Source organism: Lissotriton helveticus, chromosome 5_1 (genome assembly GCF_964261635.1).
Source record: "Lissotriton helveticus chromosome 5_1, aLisHel1.1, whole genome shotgun sequence".
NCBI lineage: Eukaryota > Metazoa > Chordata > Amphibia > Caudata > Salamandridae > Lissotriton > Lissotriton helveticus.
The window spans coordinates 147,600,702-147,616,680 of record NC_136065.1 but is presented as its reverse complement, the minus strand read 5'-3'; the positions used below and the strand labels follow the sequence as shown (position 1 = coordinate 147,616,680).

At 44.8% G+C, this 15,979-nt stretch overlaps 1 long non-coding RNA gene and 4 other non-coding genes across 6 annotated transcripts in view; all 5 read left to right on the top strand.

Moving 5' to 3' along the window:
* Positions 1 to 7,603, top strand: part of LOC144754285 (uncharacterized) — a 39,087-nt gene extending 31,484 nt beyond the window's left edge. Inside the window, exons 19-22 of one of the 2 annotated variants that reach the window (XR_013594690.1) lie at positions 1,916 to 1,960; positions 4,891 to 4,928; positions 5,797 to 5,905; positions 7,481 to 7,603. This is a non-coding gene — a long non-coding RNA (uncharacterized LOC144754285). Of the gene's footprint in view, positions 1 to 1,912; positions 1,961 to 4,890; positions 4,929 to 5,796; positions 5,906 to 7,480 lie in introns of both variants that reach the window. The other variant, XR_013594691.1, reaches the window with a different exon arrangement.
* Positions 960 to 1,089, top strand: LOC144756964 (small nucleolar RNA SNORA21). The gene has a single exon (XR_013595438.1). It is a non-coding gene; the product is annotated as a small nucleolar RNA SNORA21 (small nucleolar RNA).
* Positions 1,988 to 2,120, top strand: LOC144756976 (small nucleolar RNA SNORA17). The gene has a single exon (XR_013595447.1). It is a non-coding gene; the product is annotated as a small nucleolar RNA SNORA17 (small nucleolar RNA).
* LOC144756974 (small nucleolar RNA SNORA17) lies at positions 4,958 to 5,090 on the top strand. The gene has a single exon (XR_013595445.1). It is a non-coding gene; the product is annotated as a small nucleolar RNA SNORA17 (small nucleolar RNA).
* On the top strand, positions 6,954 to 7,084 carry LOC144756973 (small nucleolar RNA SNORA17). The gene has a single exon (XR_013595444.1). It is a non-coding gene; the product is annotated as a small nucleolar RNA SNORA17 (small nucleolar RNA).
* Positions 7,604 to 15,979: the final 8,376 nt, after the last annotated feature.

Here is a 15,979-nt window from a genome sequence, read left to right as displayed (position 1 = left end):
TCTACACTGCTCTACCATGAGCCCTCCGAATGATTGAACAGCCAAACCAGTACAATTTGTTCTATTTAGATGGAGCTGAATGTGTCAAATAACAGGTGGGTTTCATACAGTTGCAACTTCAGTGAGCAACTTGAAGAGAATGTTACCTCCTACCTGGACCCAATGGAATTTGAAATACAATAGTGCCAAGTCTTATTAGACGTGGACTCTTATTGGTAGAAATGTCATCCTTGATAGTGTGCCGTAAGTCAGTTTTTTTTTTAGGTTGAGCCTAAGCGAGGTGTGCGCTTTCCCTTCAAAGCATGTTACATACTTTGTGGGTTTATATCCCGCCCCTTGCCTTTTTATTTATTACCTCGGTTGTCCTTGAAGGTTGGTGGTTAAACTTTGCTCTTTGTCCCTCCTTTTTGTGCTTTGTTCCCTCCCACAGAGCAGCACTTAACTTAACTTTCCACTTTGTGGCTTATTTGTTGTTTGTCTTGGATCTTTTCTTCCCTGCTTATTTGCACAGGCTTCAGTTTTGTTTGGTTCCTGATCCTTTTGTGGCATTTGAACAGCAGTGTTTCACCTTATGCTTTTGTGGCAACTAAAAAACATTGTGCTTTATTTAAATATTTACGTCGAAAGGGCAAAATAGTGTGTGCGCGTTAAAAAGGTTCCCCCCTCCCGGCTATGCTTGCTCCCAATCACGCACTCTCCAACACTGCTTTAAACCCCTTTTGGCTTTTGACCATGCTTGCAGGATACTGTTTCAAACTGAGCAGCCCTTACTGTCCTGTAGAGTTCGACCAATAATGGCACCCTATACATTAACTCTTCCGAGCGCAAAGGGCACCGAAGCAGTGTTCAATCCTATCTATGGGCTTAATCCTTTACTTTTTTAACTTGTTAGTGGTGGTCCCTATGGAACGGATTTATTGATGACCAGATAAGAACACCATTGATATGTATATTGAATACCCCTTCTAAAAAGCACTTGCTGGGCCTCTTGTGGCTCAGTGAGTTGTCGTTGAAGGGCAAAGCAACAACGCTGCGTTTGGGTGAGGTGGCTGCTGTGTGCAGTTGACCTCAATCCGTTGCGTGACAGGTGCATCGCCCCAAGCCTTGCAAGAGTGGCTGTTTCCATGAATGTTTTGTTATAAATTCAGTTGAAGTGTCTGAAGACAGTTGTGCTGTAAATCTTACATGGGGATAGCAGTAATATTTATTGTTTAAAATAGCCTTTGTGACCACAATTTCTTTTTTCTTGAGAACATGGTAGTTCATTGAAAGTGAGCTTTTATCCTGTGCAGATGATATTTGGTACCGAATTTTAGAGTAGTCATCCCCTGACTAACAGCCCTTGGGTTTTGTGCTCATTCAGTGCATTTAATGAGCTACTGCTATGTTTCCTGCCCCTTTTCAAAGCAATGCTGGCAGTCACAAGGGCAACTTTAGCTCAGCACAATGGGCACCAGTGTGCAAAATTGCACCTTTTTTCAATCGCCCTTGTGCAGAAATATTCAGTTTAATACTGAAACAAAACTTCTTATGCGACCTAAACAGAAGGAACTGCTTTCTATCTTTGAATGAGGAAGGGAAATGTAGAATGGTGCACTAAGTGACCCTGGTGTTCTAATTTGTATATTCTGACTTTAAAGGGATCCGGGGTGTTATAAACCTCCTATAACATGAATTCACTTTAAAGCACAAATCTCACCGCAGAGGTTGAATGTTGTATTTTTTTTTTCTTTTTTCTTCCATGATACAATTTCAGTCCAGATCCCATCGCGCTGGGTGTTGCTTCTCGTTCAACTTGTACTTTGTGGGACTATTTTGAAATGGTTTCTCCTTGCTCCGCGTGACTTGATTGCGATTAAAATTAACTTTATGCGGATGGTGCTTTGAGCCTTACATTTTCCCTTTGTTTCAGCAGATGCGACCAGAAGCCCTGCTGGCCTTGGATACCTGAAAGGACATGGTGAGTGGACTGTGGTTCTTGCAGTGTCCCGCTCCTAAAGGCGTTGCAGACACAGCTGCAGTGCTGTGTGTGTGTCAGTAGGTGGCGCAGAGAGACTGGCTGTGTCTACGCTCGGTGCTTTGAAACCATGAGCACTCAGAATGATTAGCCCCCTAAAACACGTTTTCTAGAGCAATTGTTTTCTTGTGCAGTTACACTGAAGCTTCATTTTATGCATTTGGTAACATTAAGCCAGTACCTATAATTCACAGCTTTAAAGTCTGCTCTGAAGTCCTGTTTTTGTTTAGGTCTGAATTAGACTCCCAGTGATGCTAAAGCCTTTGGTTCCTGGTCCTCCGTTACAACCTGTGTTGGTTGAATGTGGGATTTTTCGCGCCCCTTCTCAGACCTTTAGTCTGGAGATGCCTATTTTGCCTGGTCTGGCAGTGCTGCACGGTCATGTGCATTTTCTGGCCTACTGTTTCCTCCGGTGAGTTCAGCAAATCATGCAGACCCTCTGGAGGTGGGGACTCGTGTCATTTCTCATTGACATGAGCTATGATTGGTTATTGTGGCACCCGGCGTGTCCTACCTTGAGTGCCGGTAGTTTCAGCCCCTGAGCCTAGGCTGTTCCAGGGGGAAAAGGACACAATACTTCTCTTGTGGGTAGTCTGCCAACTCTTCCATGCCAGGAAGCTGTCCAAGCCCAAAAACTAGGGCCTTGTGCCGGGCATCTTAAAGAAGACTTTTGCAGCGCATATGCAACAGGTGGACTAGTTAAGGCTGCAGGTATAGTTCATTGAGCGTCTGCATACATGCGTCACAAAATGTTTATCCCTGAATCAAGTGGGTAGTGGTCTATAGATAATCTGTCCAGGCCCTAGATGAATCTTTATCTTCCGGTGTTTGGAGGTCTCCCTTGGCGACAGAAGGATGCTAGAGTGTAGGTCCACACCCTGCGCAGCCCGCACTGGTTGGACTGAGGAATACTCTGCCCCTACCAGACACTACCTGAACATGGGCCACTTGGACACTCCCAACAGGAACACTGGAGAGATTCTAAATATTGATCGTTTTGTCGGGGTGATTAGGTCTGGGATTTATATTTCAGGGTAGAACCATTTATTTTGGCACGTGTTCCATTTTTGGCGATTAAGACTGTTCTGCACTTTCTTTCAACCTTTTCGCTACCAAATTTATTTATTTATTCAAAGTTTTATATAGCGCGAACAAGATCTTTACAGATATCAGAGCGCTTCACAGGGGGGGGGAGTGGGCAACAGGAGGGTGAGTAGACCTAATAATTGGGTACAGTATAGTGAACGGTAGCATAATAGGATAACAGTCATGTGCTAATAAGATACAGGTAAACACTCAGACAGTAAAATAAGGCGGTGCAGCGTCTTTGATCTAACTAAAATAGAGATCATGAAATAGCAGAGAGCACTCAAATAGACAATAATATAAGACGGTGCTGAGTCTGAGCTAGCTACAATACAGGTCTAGAGATAACAATAAACATTCAAATAGACATTAGGATAAGGCGGTGCAGAGACTCTGATCCAGCTGCCATAGGGATCAGTGGATACCAGTAAACCCTCAAAAGACAATACTATAGGACGGTGCAGAGTCTTTGATCCAAACTGCAATAGAGGTCAAGAGGTCATGAATAAAAAAAGTAATTGGATCATTAAGTATCCAACGTTACAAGATCGGTGCAAAGTCTCTGAGCAGCAACAGTAAGGATAAAGTGAACTTGGCCATAAGGATGGCTTTCACTTCTATCTTGAAGAGTACAGTGGAGGAGATAATCCTCGTTTCAGGAGGGAGTGCATTCCAGATCCTGGGTGCCATTCCTGAGAAGGAGCGTTTGTAGGTTTTTTCCTTACGGAATCTGCGAGGTTTCAGGAGCAGACTTTTTGTACTTCTATTGGATCTCGAACCTCCTGATATAGTCAACTTTTGAGTGAGGTAGTTGGGAGCCTTGTGGTGTATGGCTGAGTGTGTCCCCTCCATTTCAGACCCCTTGTTGGAGGTTGGCTGCCTAAAACGCTTGTAACCAAGGGATCGTGTAGCAGTCGGATGCCTGCTACACAGAATAGCTTAGATCAGAGGGTCCTTGTGAAATCTAGCGCTGGAACTCTTTAGTACTCTCCTATCCCTTGAAGCGCCGACTGCATGGTGTGAAGTCTCGCTTCCTGCTCTAAGCCTGGACTGCTGTCCAGCAGCCCTGAGTGGTCCTGTCTAGTTGTGGGCTGGTCTGTCAGCTGCATCTGTTGGATGCTGGGCGCTGCTGCCCACTGCCCCAGTCTGTGTATCGAGGTGTCTGTCGGGGGTGGAGCGGTCGTATTTGTTACTTTGGCGGCAGCAGGTGCTGGCCCCGGGAGCTCTCCACGCATCTCTTGATACCACTGGTTGTGCTACTCCAACTTCTGACTTTCTGTCCCACCCTGATACCCCTGGAGAGCCCGCAGGGGGCGGCTACTTGTGAAATGTATCCTGGCTCAATATTCTGTTTATTCCAGAATCAAACTTCTAAGAGGTGTACTGTTTACATAAAACGGACTTGAGGCCGGGCAGAAGTGTTGATCATACTAGCAACCATCTCCGGAGTACAAATCTGATGGAATGGCCCCTTCAGTCACGGTTACTGAACTTCTTGGTTTGAGTGGGGGCGATGCGTGCAGACGCACCGTCGCCAGACCCGAGGTTTACTAAGTCCAAAATATCACTTGAGTATTGCGCAGATGCAGCAAGGGAACTATGCCATTAATCGCATCACTTGCGCAGACATGGAATTACCGCATCCGACTGCGTGTCTTCATTATGATAGATGCGTGCTTCAACCACCCACACATGGCCCTGTTGTGTTCACGGTCTAACGTTTGTTTGAATAGACTCCACATTTGAATGTCCTCAGTCTTCATATTGGCTCGCTTTTGTTTTTGCAGATGGATATGAAGGCGGCTGGATCTTCGGTGCCTCCGAGGTAAGAATTATTCAAACCTTTGTCTGATTACCGCTCCTAAAGGCGTTGCAGACGCAGCTGCAGTGCTGTGTATGTGTCAGTAGGTGGCGCAGAGAGACTGGCTGTGTCTACGCTCGGTGCTTTGAAACCACGAGCACTCAGAATGATTAGCAGCCAAACACGCTTGTAGTATTGTACGGCGCGAGAATCTTTCTGTACCAAATATTTGGGGTACCAGACACCTGGAGGCCTTAATTTCTAGTGAAACGGGATAAGATTCAGCTGAATGACCGGGGGAAGCACTTAATGTGCAGTAATATGGGAAGAACTCCCTCAAAGATTGGTCCACTCGGGCGGCCTCACCAGTGTTGCACGTGTTGTCTCCTCACAGCAAAGGTGTTGACAGTAAACGAAGTTATAGTAACGAGGTTTCTGCCCTCGCATCATTGACCTCTCCAGCAAGTGGCCTGTAGAACAGTTGTATCCTCTGCTGTGTCCGCGTGACTGGCCCAGTTAGTCCCAGTTGCAAGAGTTTTATAGCGCAGTTTTGATGGTGTTCGTGAAGGCGATGTAATTGGGTCTTTTCAGAACCTTGTTTAATGAATAAGTACTTTAGGTTGCGCAAGAATAAGTAAATTCTGTTTCAGAATTTATGGCATATTGGAATATTCACTACCAAACATCCATGGCGGGACTCCTTTCCGCAGAATGCCTGTGCTTGGATGTGCCCTATGTAGTAGATTTGACTGACACTGGGCAGTTCTAGGAATGTTATAGCTGCTAACTTGAGCATTTTAAAGCTTTGCCTCTGTCGGACTTTGACTTGCTTTGAACGCTAGGCAGCGCTTCTCGACCGGGGCTCACTCCCTGTCTTGTATCTTATCTGCAGAATGCTTTGAAGTTTTTCGGCTTCTTCTGAACTTGTGACTGGAGCAGATGGGCCCGAATTCCACAGTGGCTTCAACAGGATGCTGTGAACGGCAAGGCGCTCGTCTGAGGTGAGTTGTACTGGTGATGCTGTCAAGGGATGCATGGGTCCTGGTGCAGTTCTGCCAGTTAAAGTGTAACACATACATCCAAGGTGTCTCTTACAGCAACCACTGGCGAATAACCGCTAGACACATGTTTGCAGTCTAGGCCTGGGCGTAGTTCGCAGCATTCCGCGTAGCAAAACTCAGCTAAGTTATACAAAAAACTGCATGGAGTGCAGTGCGAACTGCAGTTTGTGCTGGTATTCCTGCCGCTCAGGTAGAAATTCTACCCGCCCAGCTGCTCACATTCTTGAAGCTACCGTTTGCAATCACATGCGGGGGGTGGAAAAACTCCGCTGCACATCGCAAAGCTGAGTTTTCTGCACCGCAGAGTGCAGAAAACTCTGCAAACTGAGCGAAGTTCACCGCCCAGGCCTCATTGCACCATCTCCTGTCGCTACACAGCTACGATCGGCAAAGGTGGTTTCTATGGAAGTGTGGGCACTGGAGCCAATTCGACCTCTTAAAAATATACCATTATAAAAGATGTAGAATAGATTCAGCAGGAGATTTCATAGGTCAACAGTTCCTTGGGATTTAATGTCACTTGTCCTAGATTTAGAACTGCCATGTGTAGACTGCTGTGGCATAGCAGAACTCTGGTTTCCTCGATGGGCTTTGTCAAGGCTTGCATATTGTATAATGGCTCGCATAGGCAAGTAGATAAAGAGTATTGGGAACTGCTAAACGGGGGTGTTGTAATTGCCTCCAATGCAGGATGCTTGCCCCTCTGGACACTACACGGACCCTTTGTGACATGCTGCAGTCACTTATGAATGAAATTAGGACGACTTGCCTAAGCGATCTGATCTACCACAAAACGATGCTTGACCAAGTCCATCAGACAATTTGTCTGCTGCGCTGTTCTGTCCAGTGATGCAGCAAGCTTCGAAGAAATATTTAAGTTCATGAGCTCTTGCAGAATTTGTACAGTCTTCATACTGCTTTCACTCTAGGCTCATTGTTTCTTCCGGAGACTTTATGGTTCGATGGACCTTCACTGTTCCGCAGGGTCCATGCCCCCAGAGGCGTTGCAGACACCGCTGCAGTGCTGTGTTTGTGTCATTGGGTGGCAGAGAGTAACCGGCTAGGTCTACGCTCAGTACTCCAACCATGAGTGCTCAGAATGATTAATAGCCGCACACTGACCATATGACTGGCTTTGAAAGTCCAGTGGAGTTGTGGCTGCTAGGAAAGACAATCTGGTATTAATGCGAGGCCCTGGTTTGTCAAACTTGACATCGCTGACTCATTGGCTCCAGGGTCCTAAACTTTCTGGGTCTGCATGCTTTTGAAAGACTGCAGCAAGGTTATGGCTACTGTTTTGACTAATATGTAAGAAATATACCAGGGGGCAAGGACCCTGGAATTTGACAGGTTTGTTTTGTGGCATATGTTGGAAAACTGGTTTTAAAGCAGTCAGTCCTATTTAGCATCTGTTCTCTAGGTGTCTTAACGATTGTTACGGAAGTTTGTAATACCAGCTTGAACTTCTTGCGTATGCTTAAACTAACAAACTAACAAGATGTATTTCTCTTTCAGTTGGAATTGTGCTGCAGGAGAATCCAGAACTATGGACGGGGAGAATTAGCTACTTTTTGTGTCCATTGCTACATTTTGTTAAACGGCATTAACTTGCAAAAACTCTTAATAAAACAATTTGACATGACATTTTTGTGTTCATGAATGTACAGCGCCACACTGTACTATAGTTCTGGTATTTAGTATGATTTGAATTGTACAATCTTTAGAATGCAAATTCCCTGACATGCTTTTGTATTTTGGCATTTTCCTGCCACAATTGGAACGTGTAACTTGCATGTGACTGATTCTGCAGCTTTGTCAAGCTTTAGGATTTAACTGACTTCACAAATTTTATTCTGCTTTTAAACAATCTGTTGGGCAGCGAGTCTTTAGTATGCAGTAGGAGTTCAATAAATTGAGCCCATATTTATCCTGGGATCGCATTGGCCGTGCATCGTGCAAGGGCAGTGCAATTCTTAGATCAGACTAAAGCCACCTTGTGTGGCTTGGCAAATCTGTAGTGAAACAAGACAGTGCAGGTCACTGCATTGTTACTCTGAGCTGAACAGGTGTTCCATGTCTTACCGCGCATCCAACCATGTATTTTTGCAAATTCCATATTTACCAAGGCTGGAAATGCCTTCAAATTGTAGGCCTCCCTGAAGTTTCAATGAGCTTTTTTCTTTTCCTTCTAGTTGTGCTGCATCCTGCAGCAGACGGAGGAAAACAACCTATGTTTGTGCAGGAAGGTATTCTTCCCATCTAGAAGGCCATCCTGTGGTGCTAGAAAGCCACAAGTGCATCTGCGCCAGGAGAGCAGGATTTCACAATGCCTTGCTAGATATGGTGCATTCCTGTCATCCCCACTTGGCATGGTACAGCAAGTGGTCTCGCTGTGCCAGTGATACATCTGGGCCTTGCTTTAGATCTGTGAAGCTCAGAGGTGGCAGAACACTTGCTGGGTGAAGTGGATGCTGGAATGTTACATGGAAGTGCTAGGTCGTTGTTTTTTTTTTTTTTTTTGTTGGTGGTGGGGTGTAGTGAGCCTTAACATGGTATATGGTCCCTATAGATTATAAAGAAGCCACTGTCTATGATTCAGCCTTTAAGTTTCATATTTGGCAGTGCTGCTCACTTTATTTGCATTTCCACAGGGCTTAACATAACTGCATTGTGGCACATTCTCTATCTGGGTACTCGTTCACATGAATGGGTGTTAAAATTGCTGCTTTTTTGAGATTGTGGGTGGTTGGGAATTTGAGTCCATGGTTAACCCCACTTTAAAAAAACCCAAGGTAGACTGCTCTGACCCTAATGTCTGACCAATCTCCAACATCCCTACTCTTTCAAAGCTCATAGAATGTGTCTAGAGCTACCTCTGCAATTGGACAACTATCAACTCCTTTATCAACAAATCCGGATTCCGTCAAGATCACAGCACTGAATCTGCACTTCATGTCACTTGTGGATGACATACTAAAAATGCTGGCTAGAAATGAATCATGCCTTCTGATACTGCTTGGTTTATCAGCTGTCTTTGACACTGAAATCATGATAGTCTACTGGAACAAAGGATGGGCTTATCAGGGGTCGTTTTAAAATGGTTCTTCTTCCAACAGATCCCCAAGTCAAAATTGATCAATCTGTATAAGCTCCATGCAATCACTATTGGTGTTACTCAAGGATCTGCTCTCACCCATTCTCTCAATTAGTCCTGGAACCACTGGCAAACCACTTAAAATCTGCTAACATCCATTACGATATGTAGCTTGATGACACTGCTGTATCTCAATCCTGTCAGTCCTTGACAAAGGAACAGACCGGCTGTCTTTGGACGCACTTGCAGTTGAATGTTTTGATGTCTAAGCTCCTTTTGAGGACTTGAAGTCATCCTTTCGTGGATCGGCTGCCTGTTTGGGGGTCTGCTTCTCTTACCTCCTTCGTAGTTCTCTTTTCGATCTCAACTGGGGCGTGCATGTCCTCTTCGGCAATGTTTTCCTCTTCGCCAACATTGTCCTCTTCACTGAGAGGCCCAGGTCTCAAAGTGATGGAGGTGGTCCTTGACCCTGCATGTTGTAATTTGCACTTTGCCTTGCTCACCCTTACAATTTTTGGGGTGAACACTGAGCATGTGTTGCAATCTTCGCTTCGGTGGTCTAGCGGCAGGCAAAGGTTAGACTGGATGCTGATCCTTCTGTGCATGCTTGTGGTGACAATTGTTGTCTTACTTTACTATTTCTTGTCAATTACTGCGCACAGGGAGCCCCCTGTATGCGCATTATCCGTTGGACATCGAAGTTTAGTTTTTTCTCTTCGCCGTATCCCACTTCACCGACAAGTCCAGTACATCTGTTTTCTTGATGGCTTAATTTTCGTTGATCCTTCTCCAAATCCTTGGAGCTCCTTCTGTATCGATCCAGAATCCACTTCAGGGAAAAAAATTGTAGATTGCGACCAAAGGTGTGAGCTTCCAGAGGAAGCACGTCGACACGACACCAAATGATGGTATGTTGACGCCCACCGGCCACACAAATACTATTCTGTACCCAACCACTAGACGGCGGAATATTACAGGATAGTAAATCCCAAAAATTCTTCAAGCTGCAAAACTACACCGACACGTAAACTATGTTTCTTCATCTCTCCGCCGAATAACATCCCCATGATCTTTGGTTGAAACATCTTACAGCCATCAAATGCTCTCCTCAGACTGCTAGATCCCTGGGTTTTTCATTAGACGAACCACTGAATTTGCATGATCACATTCTTGCAGCCACAAGGAGGGATCTACCAACTGAGCATTCTGCGGAAACTTTAATCCTACCTTCCACATGAAGACCCAAACTGGCTACCGTACAAAGCAAAAATTCAACTGAAAATTGCATGCATGAGTTACTTCAATTACCCCCCCCGATATCGGACTCAAAAGCTAGAAAAATCAGGGGGCTGTAGACCCTTGCGTTCACCTTGCTTCTGAAACCCCAACGAACCCGCAAAGAAAATGGCTGCCAGAGCATTCTCGTTTATTGCACCTAAGGTATGGAACTCTACCACCAGACATTCTCCTAATCTCCTACCGCTGCCTTAAAAAAATCTTTTATGCTGCCTATGAAATAGTATCCATACGAACCTGACTATTTTATTACTGGCTTTAATGGAGACGAGCCTTTTATTTAACTCTTATGTTGGTCTTGCGCATGCCTCCTTTACAAGACCAATTGTTACTCTACGTATTATGTAAAGCTCTCTGATACCCACTAGGGTCATGTTTGTGCTATACAAAACTTGATAGATAAAATAAAATGGTCAGTGTAGAAGTGATTTGGGTAAATTAGTTTGAAGGTAGGAGTTTTTGTTGCAATTATGGTGTTGTGTATGTGTTAAAGGACTTCATTTTATTCTCCTCTAAATGCTTAGTTGTATTTGGGTGGAAGTGGTCAATCACTACAATCCTGGGCCCATATGACTAAAGGGGCGCATTTGCACCTGATCGGGTGTGCCTGGCACATGGGTAAAGTGTGCCTTATTAAGAAAGCACTGCCCTCAGCTGCTGTGAACTTGCTCTTCCCTGGGACAGCACATTCAGATGAAATGGAGTGGCTGTTTCCCCCCCACAATGCAGGATTAAACTTGCACTTTCAAATGGGATTGCACCTCCCCTGCATGTGAAGTGACTGCACCTACCTGCAGCAGGTCTCTAGGGGTCCATTAGACCCTTTCACTCTGTGTATGCGGCCCTCGGGGGTGCATGCACTGACAGTGCATCTTTTAAAGGCACAAGTGCCTCTGTTCCCTACATTGGTGATACAGTACAAAGGCAAAGTGATTCATTTGCATTGGGCTGCACCCGATGCGTATAATGGAACACCCTCTGAATAGCACTGGTGCTACATGTACATCAGCAGTATTAGTGTTGCACCCCTGGGGCACGCTCCCAAATATGGCCCTAGGTAGACAATCGGGATATCTGCATAAGGGTGCTTTATAGTTAAGCTACATTTCTGTGTGGTTCGAAGGTGTATCCACGTGAAACGTCTATTGCGGTCTTTAGTACCATGTTGTACTCTTTTGATTTGGTTTCTCTTATTCTGTATGAGATAAAGGGTATAGGGGAAAGGTGTATAGTGGTGGACTGTGATAACCAAACTAAATGGTTTATCTGGATTGTGTTGGTGTTTCGTTGCATATTAGTGTTGTGAGAATAGTGATCTTGTGGTGCATGCACTGTTAATGAATGCCCAGTGGAGTTTTTTCTGTTTTCGTGTTACCATCTATGTAGTAGCTTTATCGCTGATTGGTAGGCAGCATTTGGGTTGCTTGTGTACAAGCATCTACAGTGCTGTCTGCTGAGATGCACATTGTAGTGTTGTGTGCACCTAAGTGTAGTCGCAAGAGACGTCCAATGTTTTTACTGATTTTTTTTTTTTTTTTTTTTGCTGAACAAAAGCCTTAAAACAGCAGCTCCGTTTGAGATGTAAAACTATACTTCTCTATGCATAAGCCATATAAAGACCAGTATAGTATCTTTTTGATGTTGGCTTTCTTCAGAGTCCCAAAATACAAAGCCTCACCATTTCGGTTTGTATGAGAATACTTGTAAGGATCAAAACCTAGCCAGGTTGACTTCTGTGCATAGAACTATCTTGCATGGGAGTATCTCTAAAGGGAATTACTTTAAACTATTGCTTTTACTTTTTTAGAAAAAAATAATCCCTATGCAGGAGTATAAACCTAAACCAATTTACTTTTGATTTAGCTTATCAAGATAATAAAAGGGCACATGGCCATTTAGATAATCCCTGCTGCATGATATAAGGAGATAGCAAGTCAGAGGTTCCATGACCACAGAGGATAAAGGATAAGTTTATGGAACTCTGAGCGACTTGCAATAGCCTCGTACCAAAGGGAGTGCTTAATCATTTTAAATACGTTCACACCATCCCTTGTCCCACAAACTACTTTAAACCTTGGTGTGTAGCTTTTTCATATGGAAGAGCAACTTTGCAAATATGAAGACTAAACTCGTGTAAAATTCAATGTAAAACCGGTTATCTTTTTGCAACAAATCTAATTCAACTGTTAGGTTTCTACAGTTACTGCGACTTTAAACCGTTTTTTCCTTTTTGTTTTGTAAGCAATACAAAAATCTTGCCACCAAGTTAGAAAAATAGAGCAAAAAATGAAAGCAGTTAATTTCCGTTGCTTTGAACGGCTGTTCGTGATCTAACCTACCTTTCACCTTGGATGCTGGCAGCAGACCTTGTGACATCGGAACTCTACTACAGTATCTTGTTACAGTTGATTTCTGACTTTTCTTTACAATCGGCAACCGGGTATGTCAGAAGTTTCCAATTATGAAGAAATTGGAGGCGGGCATTTATACAGGAATTGCAGAATAAAATTCTAAATTATGCATAACTTGTTACAAGGTGTTTACATAATAACATTACTGGTGAAGTGGTAAGAGTAACCAGGCTGAGAAATTACATGCATGTTTTGTATAACATTCTCTTCCATCTAGTAATGGGTTTAGACTTGGCAAGTTTTGTTAGAAGTCTGAGGTACCCTGTGAATCCTCCCTTGGCAGGCAGTGCGCATGAACTCCATTGTTCTCTGCCATCTGTGTATCAGTGGTGCTTCTGAGCTGCATGTCTATGGGTCTTCACGGTTTCCCTTTACTCCACCTCAGTTTATCAACTGCTATTTTCCTCCACGCTTCCAGACTTACTTTCACTGTCCATGACTGTAGATCGCGGTCACAAAGGGGCACCTAAATTAACAGGGATCGTAGATATGAATGTCCACGCATGGTGGGTGATGGAATGGACACCTTTTCAAAATTCTATTTATTGCCCACGGCCCAGCCTTTAAAAACATCTGCAGATTTTCTCTTCCCTCATAATGACAATGTCCCTTCTGTCTTGTGTTTAAGTGCTAAAAGAGCCTTTGATATGGGACAAGTATCTCTCAGCTGTGGCAGTGTGGAGTAAAGCGGCTGAAGGAGCTCCTGATATCTTGGGAAAGCAGACCCCCCCCCCCTGTGTACCAAAGAGTAAGATCTTCAATATTCTGGTATTATCAGCCTAGAAGTCATTTACTTCATGCATGGGGACCAAGCACTCTGTAGGGCAAGAGGACCCATACACTTCAGTCGCAGCTTGCGTCTAAAATCATGCCCAATACATACCAAAGCCTGGACACACTCCGCCTCACAAGCGGAGCACCACTTTGGAGTCTTGCTTCTAGCCCTATGCACAACCAAATGCGCAGCTCTGGTTGCTTCACCAGGAGCTGGAATGGGATCTTCAGTCTATCCCTATTGGACTCTGGCTGCAAAGATGCCTCTTGGCACTGATAGCTTGAATCCACCATAGCCATTGGCTGCTCCTGCCGTGGCCGTGAACAACCCCCTCCCCCTGGCTGGTTCAAACTAGGTCAAGAGGCCAATTGTTGCGAAACTCCAAGAACCTCATTGAAAAGGCTGCTCATTCCTAGTCTAGGACAGAAGATTATTGCCAAGGTTTCCCCCCAGATAAACCGGTCACTTAAGCAAGCAAGACCTGACTTTAAATCTCTTGGTGCTGGTATGTTCAGATGGTGAGAATTCCTTAAAGACCTGGTAACTTGTACACCTCATTTTGCCTCCCTGCCACATCCTTTCCCACCTTTGCTTCCTACACCACCTCTCCTAATGCTACCTTTAAAATGGCTACCCCCTTCATTCCCAGCAGGAATGAGGAACCATTTCACCCTTGGAATGACTAAAGGGTTGGTTTTTACCCAATAGGATCCAGAATTGGAACGTTCCGTTTTGAGACTTCGCACCCTGGCAATACTACTACCTTTCTTGGGGCGCATTGCATATGACTGCTGCTGAGCATAAGATGGACATGCACATTTTACAAGAGGAAGACTGAATTTTCGAGACGCTCTAAAGCGTAACATTCAATCCAATTTCCACACATATAAAAGTGGATGTTTAAGACTGCGTCTGTTTTCAGAGCCAGTCAAAGCCACAGTGCTCCTGCCCTGTGTTGAAAAGTACAAGCCGGCCCTGTCTGACCCCATATAAATTAACTACTGGACTGCATGTTAGAAGCGGGCAAGCCACAGGTGATTCTCATAGATAAAGTGGGGTGGCAGTGGGTGTGACCACACACTGGTGCATTGCCAATGTTGGCCTTATTGCATGAGCTGGGTGGGCTCTGGGATCAGATGGAGGAGCTCATCCATCTCCCTAACAATTTAGAATGGGATGAGGAACGTGTGATGGAAATAAACTATTCCCAGCGCTGCAGAATGCTGTGCCTTATGCGCCTCTGCTGCCAGTGTAAAATTCCTCCATAATCCGGTCACCACTTCTGGCTTCAAGCCCGAAGTCCAGCAGCATCTAATCAACGTGCCATTCAAAGGAGAAATCTTTCCCAAAGTTCATGGATGCCCCAGACCATCCATTACAGCTTCCTTTTGTAAGCCACAGTACATGGGATACAAGCACACCTCTCAAGACCCTCCCCATCCTTTGTGAGGCAGTAACACCTACCATGAAAGGGGTAGGATACATACATGATTATCCTTCAGGGGCAAACATTCTTTAGGAGCAGAGGAAGTCTCATTAAGAGAGCCTCTAGATCAAAGCACTGACTTGCCTTCATCCCCACTCTGATCTCCCTACACCAGTCTGGAGACTGAATTTCCTTCCACAGTGGTAGGAAATCTGACACCTGTGCCCTTGCAATAGTAAAACGGGGGTATTGTCTGGAACTCCCCTTAACCCCACCAAAGATTCCACCCCGTGCACACAGCCCAACACCACATTTTTCATGAAGCTTCAAGTCCTCAAAGGAGCCAGTTTGTGCCGCCACAAGACCAAGACACAGTGGTGCTCCCCTATATTTCCTCATTTCTAAGAATAACTGCTCACTTGGACCAATCCTTCCTCTTGGGCCCTTCCAGGCACATCCCGTCAGAACATTTCCATATAACAGTCCTAACTGGTGTAGTCCCAATGCTGTGACAAAGCAACGTCCTGACTGCCCTAGATCTGAAGGATGCCTTTTTCTATTTATTTGAAAAGTTTTATATAGTGCTGGCTAGACCCGGTGGTATCCGAGCGCTTTACATGAGGACGAGCATGGTTAGAGCATAGTTACACCTTTTCAGAGCATAGTTGCAAGTTGCTGGAGCATAGTTACATGCGTTAAAAACCTATATGTAAGGGGGAACAAGCAGGCAAGGGAAGAGATTCAGTGGAGAGGGGATAGTAGTGGGAAAGGTAGACCAAGAATGAAAGGGGAAAAGAGGTGGGGAAGGGTAAAAAACACAAACCGAGAGAAGAAACTGTGTCCAACGTCTGGTGTGCTGTGATCCCAGTGGAAATGGGGTCCTTCCCACACCACTGCTATATGTGGCTCTCTTTATGCTGTGGACTCTGAGGGATCTCAGAAAATCCAGTATGTATGCCCTGGAGTCCAAGTCCTGGTTTATCCTGCTGGTCTGATACATTTGATTTGTCGT